This window comes from Petromyzon marinus, chromosome 47 (genome assembly GCF_048934315.1).
Source record: "Petromyzon marinus isolate PM22_M1 ecotype Great Lakes invasive population chromosome 47, UKy_Petmar_22M1.pri1.0, whole genome shotgun sequence".
Classification (NCBI taxonomy): Eukaryota; Metazoa; Chordata; class Hyperoartia; order Petromyzontiformes; family Petromyzontidae; genus Petromyzon; species Petromyzon marinus.
The window spans coordinates 7,817,717-7,831,075 of NC_133713.1; the positions used below are offsets into that span (position 1 = coordinate 7,817,717).

A 13,359-nucleotide genomic window follows, 5' to 3' on the forward strand; every position below is an offset into this window, starting at 1 on the left:
GACAGCCGGGCGATGACATTCACAGTTGACCGACGTACGGACGGGGGTAGGGAGGACACCCGTTACAACAATCAGCCTCAATATAACCGCGGGGTGATTCGCAACAGGATGCAGCGTGAGCGCAAACCCGCTGCTCTGAAGAGACATTCAATGTTATACAGCGCCACTTGTGTGTACTGTACCTTCATGCCACTTGCATGCTGGCGTTAAACAACCACACTGTGTGTGTGTCTCTAACAAGAAGCAGACGATTAGCGTGCTCTGCCTTCAACGCAATTAAATTCGTCTTCTATACAATGAACGCTGTAGCATCTCTTATTTAAAATTGATTATTTATGGGTGGTGTTGGTGCGTCGGTACAAAACACAATTAACAACAGTAACAAACTCTACACATTCGTTTAATAATACTGTGGCATTAACGAGGAAGAAGTCCGTTGCCCGAAATGTCGGATATTTTTAATTTGAAAGGAAGTTAATGTATTAAGAGTGTTGGAGTTGAAATGTATTAATGGTAATTATACACTAAAAAACACGTTCCGTAGCATAGCCATCAGCATCACAGCCAAAACTGTCACGAATTACTACCGCATACAAAACAACAACCACTCAACTCTTTCGTCAATAGCACTGAGGCCTTTAAATAAATAAAAACTGAATATGATAGGCGACATTTCAGGCAATGGTCCTTCATAGCACACAGATGCCAGGGTTAAGGTGTTGGGAAATGTACTGGACTTAACACCGAGAAAAATTACATTTTTTAAAATAAAGATGTGCTTTTGCTTTACAATTTTTTTTTTTAAATGTTATTGCAAAATTGTTAACCGCTTGCAAAATATCAACCGGCGTTCAGAGGATGAACAACTCTCTCTTACCTTATACACGGTTAATAACGCCCTCGTTAACGTGCTACTATTAATCAATTAACATGCACGCATGGAATTAATAACCATCAATGATAACAAAGTAATCCAGTTGCTAAATTATGCACATAGCGTAAGTACAACAATTCTAAAAAGGCAAACATTGTCCTTGTGCAGGTCACACAATCCACGTAATAAATATAACACGATGATGGCATTTACTACAGTACTGTACCGGTGGGTTGACAATTTAATCATTCGTATTTTACGGATAATGCCACGGAAGAAGAGGCCAAGGTACCGTACTGTACGACGAGCCAAATAATGTCAGACGTGAGCGAGTGATTTGGTGGTAGTGACGGTGATGATTTAGAGATGACAGACATAGGATTCGGTCCATTTAAATATTAAAACGTCCAGCGTTGTGGGGATGCTTGTCGGCATTTAATGACGCTATGTAAAACGAAATGTTATTAATGACAAATTATAATAAATACCTAGGAGGGAGGGAGGGGGGGGGAATAATGGTGTAATGACTGTTGCGACGTTCAAGAAGTGCCTACCTGGGAAGTCTACGCCGACTCTCGCTGGAGACAATTCTCTGGGCGATGACTGAAGAAGAATTCCAGCCAGGGCCAAACCTGCAGCCATTTTCTGTCTCTCCTTTAACCCCCCCTCCTCCTTCCTTCCTTCCTCCTCCTCCTTCCACACACACACACGCGCGAACGAACGAAACTTAAGGAACGAGAGCCAGATTTGAAGGGGGAGAGATTACGTTGTGGTGTGGTCGCTGGCTTGGTTGTTTGGTGGTGGTGGTGGTGGCGGTGGTGGTGGCGACGGCGGTGGCCTGGTGGCTATGAAAAATAATCACTAAACAAATGATGTATAAAAAATAATAGAATCGTCGGTATTCAACGGGCGGGTTTTGTTTGAAGAGCAAAGCGGGCCCCCGGACGAGCCAAAGCTTTTATTCACAGCGCAAGCTTTGGCGGGTGGTGTGGTGGTTGTGTGTGTAGTGGCGTGGTTCAGTGGCGGCTGAAACGAGGCAGGCGGAGTGGGAGGAGGACCCAGGACGGGGGAGGAGTAACACTAAAAATGTCTTCTTCCGACGGCGGTGGTGGTGGCGACGGCGGCGGTGGCTTTTGCATGAAATATGAGCGAGGGCGTCACGGCAAAGGCAGCCCCCCCCCCAAACCCTAGGGGTCGAGCTCACTCACTCGCTCGCTCAGTCGGCCGCCCGCGCCCACAGAAGCCCCCCCCCCACCCCCACGTTGGTCGGCGAATCACAGCGCTGCGATCGGTGGCTGTGGTGCTGCAGCCACCCACACGCCGGCAGGGTGGGGTGCTTCCTCTGCATTCCTGGCTGGTGGGGGGGGAGGGTAGTGGTGGGGGAGAGTGGGGGGCTGATTCCGCGGTGTGTGTGGTGGTGATCATCGTGCGGGCGCGATGGATGGATGAGGTGGAGGATGATGATGACGATGATGACGGCTCCATAACCTGTCAACAATCCCTTATCAGTGACTACCTTATTACAGACCAATTCAGACCTTATTGGTCACCCCCCGTGTCCTTATAAATCTTCTGCAAAGTCCAGTCACAAGGGACAAACACAAATAGATTTTAAAAATCCGTATTTAAACGGCTGTACGCCGAATGGACTTGAAAACTCAATTTCCCCGTACAAGAATACGTGTAAACCGTATGGGTTGACAGGAATGCGACTATTACCATTTTCATTTTATCTGGTGTACGGCCCGCTGAGCCTATGTAAGCCATTACAAATTACAGCTCACCGAAGTGGCTTATCATAGTGTGGGCATTTATCGCTGACAAATACAGCACAGTGTACGGTACTTGGGGACGCGTGTTGCTTCTCAATGTGCAGGGGTGGGGGGGAAGCGGAGAAATCTAGCTTCCTCACAGAATGCAAAATACGCGATGATGGAATTTGGCAAAAAGTGCCAAATGCCAGGGGACTCTGCTGAAAAAAGCACGTCTCGAGACTCCAGTGAGGCTTTTCTTTCCCGAGTAAATAAATGGCATTGCGTTATCGTTATTATTACGATTGCAGTTCCTTGCAGCGTCGTTTATTATAGTTACAATTCATGGTCAAAAAAAGAAACCCACGTGTTTTTTTTTGTTCTTTAAAAAAAAGGGTCTGGCGTTAGCGCCAATAAGTAATCTCTGATCGGAGACTGTCGATTCAGCACTGGACAGTGGTAGAGTTTACATGCGAGCTAGGACTGTGCGCCTCTTCAGGGGCCATCCATCCAGTACGTACGCATGGAGGGGGGTGGAGGGGGGTTAACCCAAATGCGTACGCTTGCGTTTGGGGGGTCTATTGACCGTGTACATACGCATAGGAAACGGAGGGGGGGGTGGTGAAGCCTCAATAATAATTTGTCTCCATTGGCCTTCAAATTAGTTAGTCCGGCGGTGGACTGTTTGCTTAAACACGTTAATATTATTATTCCTTAATCGTTTCAGCGTCGATTAAATATCGGCCGTTCTATAGGATTCGGGGGGGGGGGTGTAAAAAGTACGCGTGCCTACAGGGAGGGGGGTTAGGGGTCAAGTTGACATTTCTGCGTACCTACTAAATGGATGGCCCCTAAGTAAATCACGGAGAACAGCAGCAGCAGCAGCATGGCAAACATGTCACGCTCTGGAGGAAACCTCGTTCGTCTATCAGCGCCCACCAGCCCCATCCCCCCCCCCACTCCACCCCTAGAACCGCACAGACAAACAATTCTGCAGGTACGGCCAGGTCACAGAGTGATTTCTCCCACTCGAATGGGTATTGAGGAGGCAACGGTGCTCATCACCGACGTGCAGCCCTGCAGAGCCAGTGGTGGAAATTCAACATTCCTCTGACAGGGTGGAGGAGGGGGCAAGTCTAACCATAGGACAATTACTTTTGACTTCATCACAATCTTTTTGATGAAATTCTCTCCTGCTAAGAAGTGATCTTTGCTAAGAAGTGATATGTGTAGATCACCTCTTAGTTCATTGTCCTTCCCCCGCGCCACCGATTAGCACGGTTGACTACGTACGGCGCGAAAGAAGTTCAACATGAACACAGTGCGCGCGGACTCCATGCAATGTAATATAATGCATTCGGGGAATTTCAAAAGGTCAGCGTGACATCCAGTGGTGGCAGTGGCGCGCAAGACAAACGCTCACCGCCCTCACCAGTGACACCGCATTCTACAGAAACAGATGAACGTATTTTGGGCCATCCATAGAGATATCGCCATCTCAATGGCAAAGTGGCTAAAGTACTTTCCGGATCAAAGCAGCATTGAGGAAACGATTCTCATCTCCTGTTTACAGCCCTGCAGAGTCAGTGCTGGGAATTCAGAATCAGAATATTTATACTGAAGGAATCCAGTGAGCTATGAAGCTCCTTTTCACAGATGCCCAGTAGGGGTGGATAAGAACGTTACAACAACAAACAATACAAAAACACGATCGTAGTGCAAAGTACAGGAAAGGCAATCAAAACAAACAAATCGCCCAAAAACATACAAATTCAACATTCCCACTCTGTGTGTGCGAGTCTGTCCGAAGTACAACCACAATGTTGTACATATTTTATCAACCCCCCCCCCCCGGGGTGATTATGGGCTGAATTAACCCCGCAACCAGGATTTCAACTAGAAAACTTCCGATTGCGAGCCGTCCGCTCTACCAACACAGCCACTTTGGCCAGCGAGCCGTGCGAATTAGTCACGAAGTGCCAAAACATGCAACGATTCTCACCAGCGCTTCAATAATTATTTCTCGCCTCGTTTTTACGCTCTCGTCTCTATGTTTTCAGATGCATTTATTTTCCTCCCATCTCGTTCGCACAGCTTTCGTTTGCTCCCTTGAGTCTAAATGTATAACGTTCGCGAATCATCTGTGTAACGAGCCGATGCGTTTATCGCGAACATCGGGATTCATTTCCAATTGATGTCTCCACCCGCCTTGCGCGCAGTCGTGTGAGCAGATTGAGTTATAATTATATAGAATTTGAAATAATAACAAGTGAAACCCACAACAAATGTAAAGCCACTGCTAGATGAAGTCCTGTCTATACCGTGTCAATCAATCACCGCCACCGCCAAACACGCCACAGCCTAATCTTATCACCCCGTCTCTAATGGTTCAAAAGGGTCAACAGGAAGCAACACAATTAAAGTTGTGATGGATAAGAGTGTCACGCGTTTCTTGAATTGAGCAGGGTTATTATTATTATAAGAATTAGGGGAAAAGAAATGCGACGAGAGGAGGGAATTCCAGAATCAGAAACTGTATTTACCCTGGAGAAATCTGATTAACAATGACGCTCTTACATCATTAGACCTCCTTTGCCAGTACCAAAATGTAATAATAGGATTTTTCCTTCTTTTTTTCTGGCAACAAAACTGAAACCTTTTTACGAGGATTCATGTCTGCATTAACCACAATACCTGCAGTCAAGATGCAAAAAAAATGCTATGATAATATGATGCATTGTCATTGAAACTGATTGGTCCACACCAAGGGATGGCTTTCTTTTGAGCCTCAACCCAATTGGTGCTCGAGCAGATGACGCCAAAAGGCGTACAGCTCAAAGACAATGCACTATCAAAGTAAGGGGGAAAACCCTATTATTACATTTTGGTACTGGCAAAGGAGGTCTAATGATGTAGATGCTCACCCCGAGCCCTCATTACTTTGATAGTGCATTGTCTTTGAGCTGTGTGACGCCTTTTGGCGTCATCTGGTCGAGCACCAATTGGGTCGAGGCTCAAAAGAAGCCGTCCCTTGGTGTGGACCAATCAGTTTCAAGGACAATGCATATATTATCATAGTACTTTTTTTTGTTTGCATTTTGACTGCAGGTATTGTGGTTAATGCAGAGGTGAATCCTTGTAAAAAGGTTTCAGTTTTGTTGCCAGAAAAAAAGGGGAAAACCCCTATTATTATGAAGCTCTTTTTCACAGATGTCCAGTGAGTGTAGGTCCGAACCAAAGTGGAGCAGTGCAACGGAACAAGCAGAAAAAAGGAGTCGTGACCTGCAGTGTGGTGAGTGTGGAGAGCAAGGCCGCAATTATAATATATTGAGGGGGACACATCCCCCCCCAATATTCAAATATGCTCAAAATGTCCCCCCCCCCAATATATTGCTATAAAATAGATATCTGTTTATATTATTGTGGTTGTACTTTATTAATCCCTAATCTCTGCCATTACATACAATGAAACAAGAAAATGTAAAAGAGAAAAAACAAAGAGAAATGTAATACAATACACTATTAGACATTATTGTAAAAAATAAATAAAAAGTCCATTCTATGTGTTAGTGATTTTTTTGTATATTTTAGGCAGGAAATTCGTTCTCAAAATTTTTAATTTTTTTCTGGGGGGGGCGGGACCCCCAGACCCCCTTGGAAGATTTGGTCCCCCCCAATGTTGACTCCATGGCCACGGCCTTGGTGGAGAGTGTGGGTGAGTGAGTTGCTGCGACTTAAAATATTGTGGTTGAATACAGCATGCGCTAAGACAAAACAATCCATCTTCACCGTACGGACGCCTATGCGGGTTGGCGATGGGATCCGGCATGACTGGTTCCGATACCACTCTCAGCGAATGTTAGCCGTGACCGGGAATGCAACTCGGGTCAATGGGTTCCACGCGGCATTGCGCAACACCGCTGCGGCAGCGCTACTCTGCGTTTTGGAGGCATAGTGGATCCAAGTCGCATTGTAGCGGGGCACTGGCGGCGATCCGTTTCACTCCTTGTTAGCGAGAGGGCTGCTCGGGCCGAGTGGATGCGCACTCAATTCCCTCGTCCCTGATTCGCTCCTCGGCCGAGGTCACAGGGTCACCCAGGCACGCACGAGGCTCTTTGACGAGACAATAAAATACCATACACGGTATGACCCCGAGACTCGCATAAAGGCCCATAGACTCGTATAGAGACTCAAAGACTCGCATAGAGACTCGTAGACTCACATAGAGCCCCTTTTTACTTGCAGAGACACATCGAAAGTACCACGCATACGAGGGGGTACACCGCTCCGAGCTCGGCAAAGGTACGATTCAATGCACAGACTCAATCCGACGAGCGGAACAACTCTATCCGAGGATCGAACCCACTGCCGCGTGGCCGTCTCCCGGCAGGCCACATCGCTCAGTCCTCCATCTGCAACACCTGGCGTGCGTTGAGAGATGACACCAATCCAAGCACTAACCAGGCTCGGCTTCCGAAATCTGACGAGATCAGCCACATTCGGCATGATTTGGCCATCGGTAAATAAATGTGTTGTTACTTTCTAAAACTTTTTACAGACCCGTTTGGGTAAGCGTGCAATTGCTTCATCCGCAATTGCTTAAGCGAACGGTGTCCTAGGGGTCGTCCATAAATGGCGTCACGCGATTTTGGACGATTTTTGACCCCCCCCCTCCCCCCTCCTCGTCACACGGCGTCACAAAAAGTCAGACCTCCCTCAAATGACGTCACAAAGCTCTGCCCCCTCCCCCCTCCAAAAAATAAAACATGCTTCAAATCGCTTTAAACTATTGTCATTGTAGTGCGTATTTAATGTGCCGCTGCACTCTGATGTTGTAGGAGAAAACATTTATGAAAAGTCTATTTAATTGAGTAGAATGTGTTGTCTATATTTAAAGTTGCGCATTTTGATGTGACGTCACATTTCTCACCCCCCCCCCCCCCTCTCGTCGCACATCGTCACAAATGTCTGACCCCCCCCCCCCCCGCAGGTGCGTGACGTCATTTATGGACGGTCCCTTAGCACACACACACACTTGATCACAAGCCTACCCCCGTCCATCCATGCATTGTTTGCCGACTCAGACGCCTTCATTTTTCGGCTCACGCCGTGCGAGTTACGTTGATGACGATTGCTGCTCATCCCCTCCACGCATCGCCGCTTGCACTTTAAAGCGTACAGTACCGCCATTGAGGAACACCCCCCCCCCCAACAAACAGTTCTTATCTTGTAGATAAGTAGCTGGGGCTGTGTGTTCTGGGCCTGTCACACGCACACAGTGACACGCGTGCCGCGCGCGACTTAAAAATTATTAATGAGAACAGCTCGGTGGCCTGCCCTCGTTTAAGGGCGGGAGCGTACAAAACTCGCGACGCAGTCAATATTAAACAAGCTTAAATCAAAATTGACACCAAACAGAACGGGTAGGGACGATACGACCTGCTTTTGCCTATTGTGCATTATACTCAAGGCCTCGCTGCCCACCTCGTATATAACCCAGGAAAACCTCACTCACTCTAAAGACTGTTTTTTTTTTCTTTCACAAAAGGTCCTACATTTGGATACCGGGGGAAATTCCATTCAGTGAGCATCATTTTAGATTTGTGTGGGAGGATACCGGAGGACCGGGAGAAAACGCGCCACGCATACGGTTGGAGTGGCAGTAAAAAGCTCCGCACAGATAGGTTCAAGAATCCAAACACGGAGGGCCCGGATAAAACCTACCATGCATTCGAGTGGAGTGCCAGTAAAAGCTCCGCACAGACCGATTCGAAAATGCAATATCAAACTGCCCTATACTGGTGTACCCCGCAGAGACTCAGGTACACATTAGGAATGCAGGCACGCACGTGCAGTGGTGAGTGGTACCCGCGCTGTGGTGGTATGGCATGTCTGGCTATCACTATTTAAACCGTCTGCAAGCGTTAGCGTATCTTTATTCTGCCAGTGAGATCAGCCGTGGCCTGGGCTGAGACTATGATAATGATGACACGGTATAATTGTGTGTGCACGCTGGAGTTTATACCCGCGAATTTACCTTTGTGCGGTGATAACGTCACGAACGCCTCTCCGTATCGGACACGCACAGGCACGCGTACCCGAGACTTGCGAGGACCAGAGACCCAAAAACACAGACATTCAAAGACGCCGCACAGGGGCAGATACACTTACGTACACAGAGAATAACGCAGACGCCACACAAAGACAGACAGGCACACACAAAGACCCCCCCTATAACCTTAGACTGTTGGGGCAAATGCTGTTAGCGAGCACCTATGCAGGCTTGTATGGCACACGAGGGCGTGGGTGGCGAACACAAAATGTACACATCACCCCAGGTACTCGTTTGAGGCTCAGTCAACCTAGGAGAGGTCCAGGACTGGTTCATTTAATCGGCTGCGCCACCGCTCACTACATGTAGACACACAAATGCACACAGAGAGACCTGGAGACGAACATATCGTCAAACTCAAACACATATACATTCAGATACTGTACATGTACACAGACAAAAATTCATGCAGACACACAAAGACATGTGCAGTGTGCTAATTCACAGACACCAGTAGGAGGTGCTTTCTTTTATTCCGGCCTTCACAGCCTTAGAGGATAACTATTGTATATACCGGGTCAGGACAGCCAACATGCTGCCAGACGAACAGCTTGAAGAGGGCGAAGATCACGACGACGACTAGCTCCACTCCAGAACGCAGCAGCCCGACTGCGAGTCGGAGCTCGCCTTTCATCCTCCCCAGCGTGGCCAGGCTCCGCCCTCGGCCCCCCCCCCCGCAATCCTCTGGATCCCCCAGAGGGCTCCTGCCTTGCCCACAGGTGCAAGTGGTAGAACGGGCTGCTACCCCTAATTCTATTGTCTACCAATCTCCCAGTGACTCAATTTCACTACACATGCACACACGACACATTTACACACAGACGCATGCACAGACGGTCACACACACACACGTACGTGTGAAAACAAACACGCCGAGATACAGAGGCACATAATCCAAGCACTCTTACGGAGCACCCTATGGTGTGCCTCGTCATAATCACCAGCCGTGATCTATCCACTGCTGCATGAAGGCCCCATTCCAGGCCACCCCACCACTCACTATCTTGCGATGCAACAATCTATCCAGCGCCTTGTGGCCTTAACTGTTTTGCTAAACAGGAATGACAATGAGTCAGAACACAACTGAACGACGTCCGTCATCCCAACAGCACTTCTGCCAGGCTAGGTGCACTTTGAGGCCAGTTAAAGTGGCCACGGTTAACTGGCAGGTCACATGAAGCATTCAAATGTTATGGGGTTAGCCGATGCAGATGCACCGCACACATTCCACACTGTGCACCAGGCGTACACGAAGGCAGCCAAAGGCATATTAACACAATGTTAGGCCAAGTGCAGTTAGCGAGCACCTATGAAAGCTGGCAAGGTGCAGAAAGGGGTGGGAGGTCAACACAAAGAGGTGGGTGGCCCGGCCAAAGAGGTGGGTGGCCTGGCTGCCTTTGTCCACCAGTGCTGATGTTTTACATATCGCACCAGGTACTCATTTAAGGATGAGTCAACCGAAGGGAGGGTTTCCTAGCGCAGTGCGCTAACCGTATACAAAGTAGATGCGTTCTTGGAGCTTCGGTCATATATTTTACCATTCATATTGTAAACAATGACACTCATGTTGAAAATAATATTGTGTTATATACTGTATAGTATTACATTTTTTAACTGACAAATATATAGTGTACTGAATCCATATCTTCAGATAATGTTATTCTTATTTGTATAGTAAATGTATTATTTACGTATTAATTTGAGTGTATGCATTTATTATTTCACTTTATTTTTAGCTCCGTGTGTATGCATAATGGTAATAATTCCAAAGCTCACTGTACAGAAACTTCATTTCTCGAATATTTGCACATCGAGGTATTTCTGTACTAAACTGTATCACGAGCCTCAGAATAAATATGAACCGATGATGAAGAATAGGCTTTACCCTTCATGGCAATAACACAGGTGTTAAGGTGTTCAAACATTTGGTTGCTTGGTATTAAGATGTTCAAACATTTGGTGTTTGGTCTTTGAACATCGTATAACACCGGTGTTATTACCAAAAAGGTGAAAGTCCCTATTCTTCTTTTTCATAGTTTTTGATACTGACAAAAAGGTCGCATAGATATAATTGCCCGACCCGAGCTATAATTGTTCTGCTATTTGCATTGTCTTTGTTACTGTTTGTCTTTTGGCGTTCTCTGGTCTGACACTGGTGGTGAGACTAGGCCATAAGATGGGTGTCTCTGGTGTAGGCCAATCCGTTTCAAAGACAATTCATATAATAATGATGAGACCATGTATGTTTGCATGTTTTGCCACAAGTGTGTGTGGCTAATTCAGACATGATGCCTTGCAAAATGTATCTATTTGGTGTTTGAACATCTTAACACCTTTTGATTTAAAGCTTTCGTAACTGCAGGGATTCATATTCTTGGTTCTTTCGGTAAAGTCACGTAGAAGGGAAACAATAAAATAATAAGATATATATAAAACAATAAAAATTATCATGACGTTTCAACGTGACTTTACCGAAAGAGCGAAGAATATGAACCACAACAAACATACGAGCCGTCTGTTTTCAGAAAGGAGACGTTACAAATCCCCTGTGTGGGCGTGATGGGTGTAAATCTGTTGTCATATTTCAAAAGTAAAAGACTTGAAAATCCCTTAATTGGGCAATCATAGCCCTCCGCTATTTAAAACTTAGCAGGAGGCTCGTGAACACACAAGTCTTGATACTCCATGCCTGTCAGCACCTTATCAGTGCCCTACCCTATTACAGCCCAATTCAGACCTTATTGGTCACCCCATGCCCTTAACACATTCCTGCGGAGGGAACTGGTATGAACGTTGGGTTGCTCGGTCAATGGCCAGGGTCAACGGCGGCACGTGGTGTATTCCGCAAACATGCCCGACTGTGAGAGCGGGCACAAGCCGGCGTGAGTAGGTTAAACGTTGAGTTTTATAAGGGCACCACGGGGTGACCAGCCCCTCCCCACCCAGCCCCACCCCTCCCACCCCCCACCCAGCCCCTCCCCCCACCCAGCCCCACCCTCTCCACCTCCCACCCAGCCCCACCCTCCCCACGCAGCCCCTCCCCACCCTCCCCACCCAGCCCCTCCCCACCGTCCCCTCCCCACCTTCCCCAGCCCCTCCCCACCCTCCCCTCCCCACCCAGCCCCTCCCCTCTCCACCCAGCCCCACCCCTCCCATTTTATCCGGGTGTCCGGATACACGTGGACAACAACAACAACCGCCATTCACCACTAAGTGGCGGTGACATCACCACGACGATTGTGCCAGGCTATGTGCACCCTGAGGCCACGTGAAGTGTCGAACGCCCGCTGGCAGGAGGCCACGGGGCAGACCCAGGTGCCACGGGTCGACTGACTGAGATGACTGGCTGTTGCACCACCTGTGCCCCCGACTGTGCCAACCTGCTGTGCTTTAGCCACCCGGCGCTCCGCTCGTTGTTGTGAGCGTCGCTCCGCCGCCCTCCGTTGTTGTTGGAGGGCGACTACGTCCAACGGCCCAGTAGCGTCCTTCACGAGCCTCCTCCACAGAGGCCGATCTTGACACCGCTGGTACCAGTCATCGGCAAGTCCACTCAGCTCCACGTCCTCTTGTACCACATCACTCCATCTCTTCTCTAGCCCGTGCCGTGCCCGTTTAGCCCCCTCAATCCGGCCGAACAAAAGCTGCCTCGGCATGCTGCGGCTGGGCATGCGGGCTACATGACCAAGCCATCGCAGCCTTGCCCGCCGGAGGAGCTCACCGATGGGACCTTGCCCAGATCTTTCAAGGATTTGTGAGCTCCTCACACAATCCAGTCTGGCTAAACCCAGGATGGATCGCAGGCAGGCCAGCCCAAATGTTTCCAACCGGCGAAGATGTTCCATCAGGGGGGTCCACGCTTCGCAAGTGTAGAGAAGGGAGGGAATGACCGTGGCCGAGAAGACCTGAAGCTTAGTGTGGAGCGACAGACCAGGTAGCTTCCACACAGCATTACGCAACCGATGAAAAGATATTGCCGCTCGACTGATTCGGAGTGAGACCTCTGCTGTTAAACTGGAGCCGGTCATAAGCACACTGCCCAGGTATGGGAAACTCTCCACTCTCTCCACAACTGCCCCATCACCGATTGGGAGTTGTGGGGGTGGAGTGTCCGATGGTATAAAATACCCAGGCAGGTGCTTAGTTTTGGTGGGGCTGATGGTAAGGCCCCACCTCTTAGTGGCACGCTCCAGTCTCAGCAGCAGCGTCTCCAACTCCTCCTCTGAATGAGCAGCTTTCACCAAATCATCAGCATACATAACGTGGTTGAGCAATAGGGAGCCATCCCCCGAACATACCCGGGCATCGATCAGCCTCCCACCACATCTGCACCACATGGAGATTCCCCCGGCACACCCATTGAAGGCTTCACGAACCACGTGGTCAAAACAGATGCCAAATAATGTGGGAGCCAGAGGACATCCCCGTCGCACCCCAAGGTGCACAGGGAATGGCTCCGACTCGTGGCCATGCAGTTTCACCCGGGCCCACTCACCATCATGAAGGTCCTCAATGATCGTGAGCAGAGGGTCAGGCACTCCAAAAGCATGAAGAACAACCCAGAGCCCAGGCCCACCGATGGCATCATAGGCCTTGATCAGGTCAACAAAGCAGAGATGTAGGTC

At 48.6% G+C, this 13,359-nt stretch overlaps 1 protein-coding gene across 32 annotated transcripts in view; it reads right to left on the bottom strand.

Moving 5' to 3' along the window:
* Nucleotides 1-9,350, bottom strand: part of MBNL1 (muscleblind like splicing regulator 1) — a 165,772-nt gene extending 156,422 nt beyond the window's left edge. For 7 of the 32 annotated variants that reach the window (XR_012947045.1, XR_012947044.1, XM_076074359.1 and 4 more), the window contains exon 1: nt 1,429-2,032. The gene's annotated coding sequence lies outside the window, so the exon portion shown is untranslated. Of the gene's footprint in view, nt 1-1,428; nt 2,039-9,251 lie in introns of those variants that run through there. The other 25 variants (XM_076074340.1, XM_076074342.1, XM_076074343.1 and 22 more) reach the window with 9 other exon arrangements.
* Between the last annotated feature and the right edge of the window lie 4,009 nt (nt 9,351-13,359).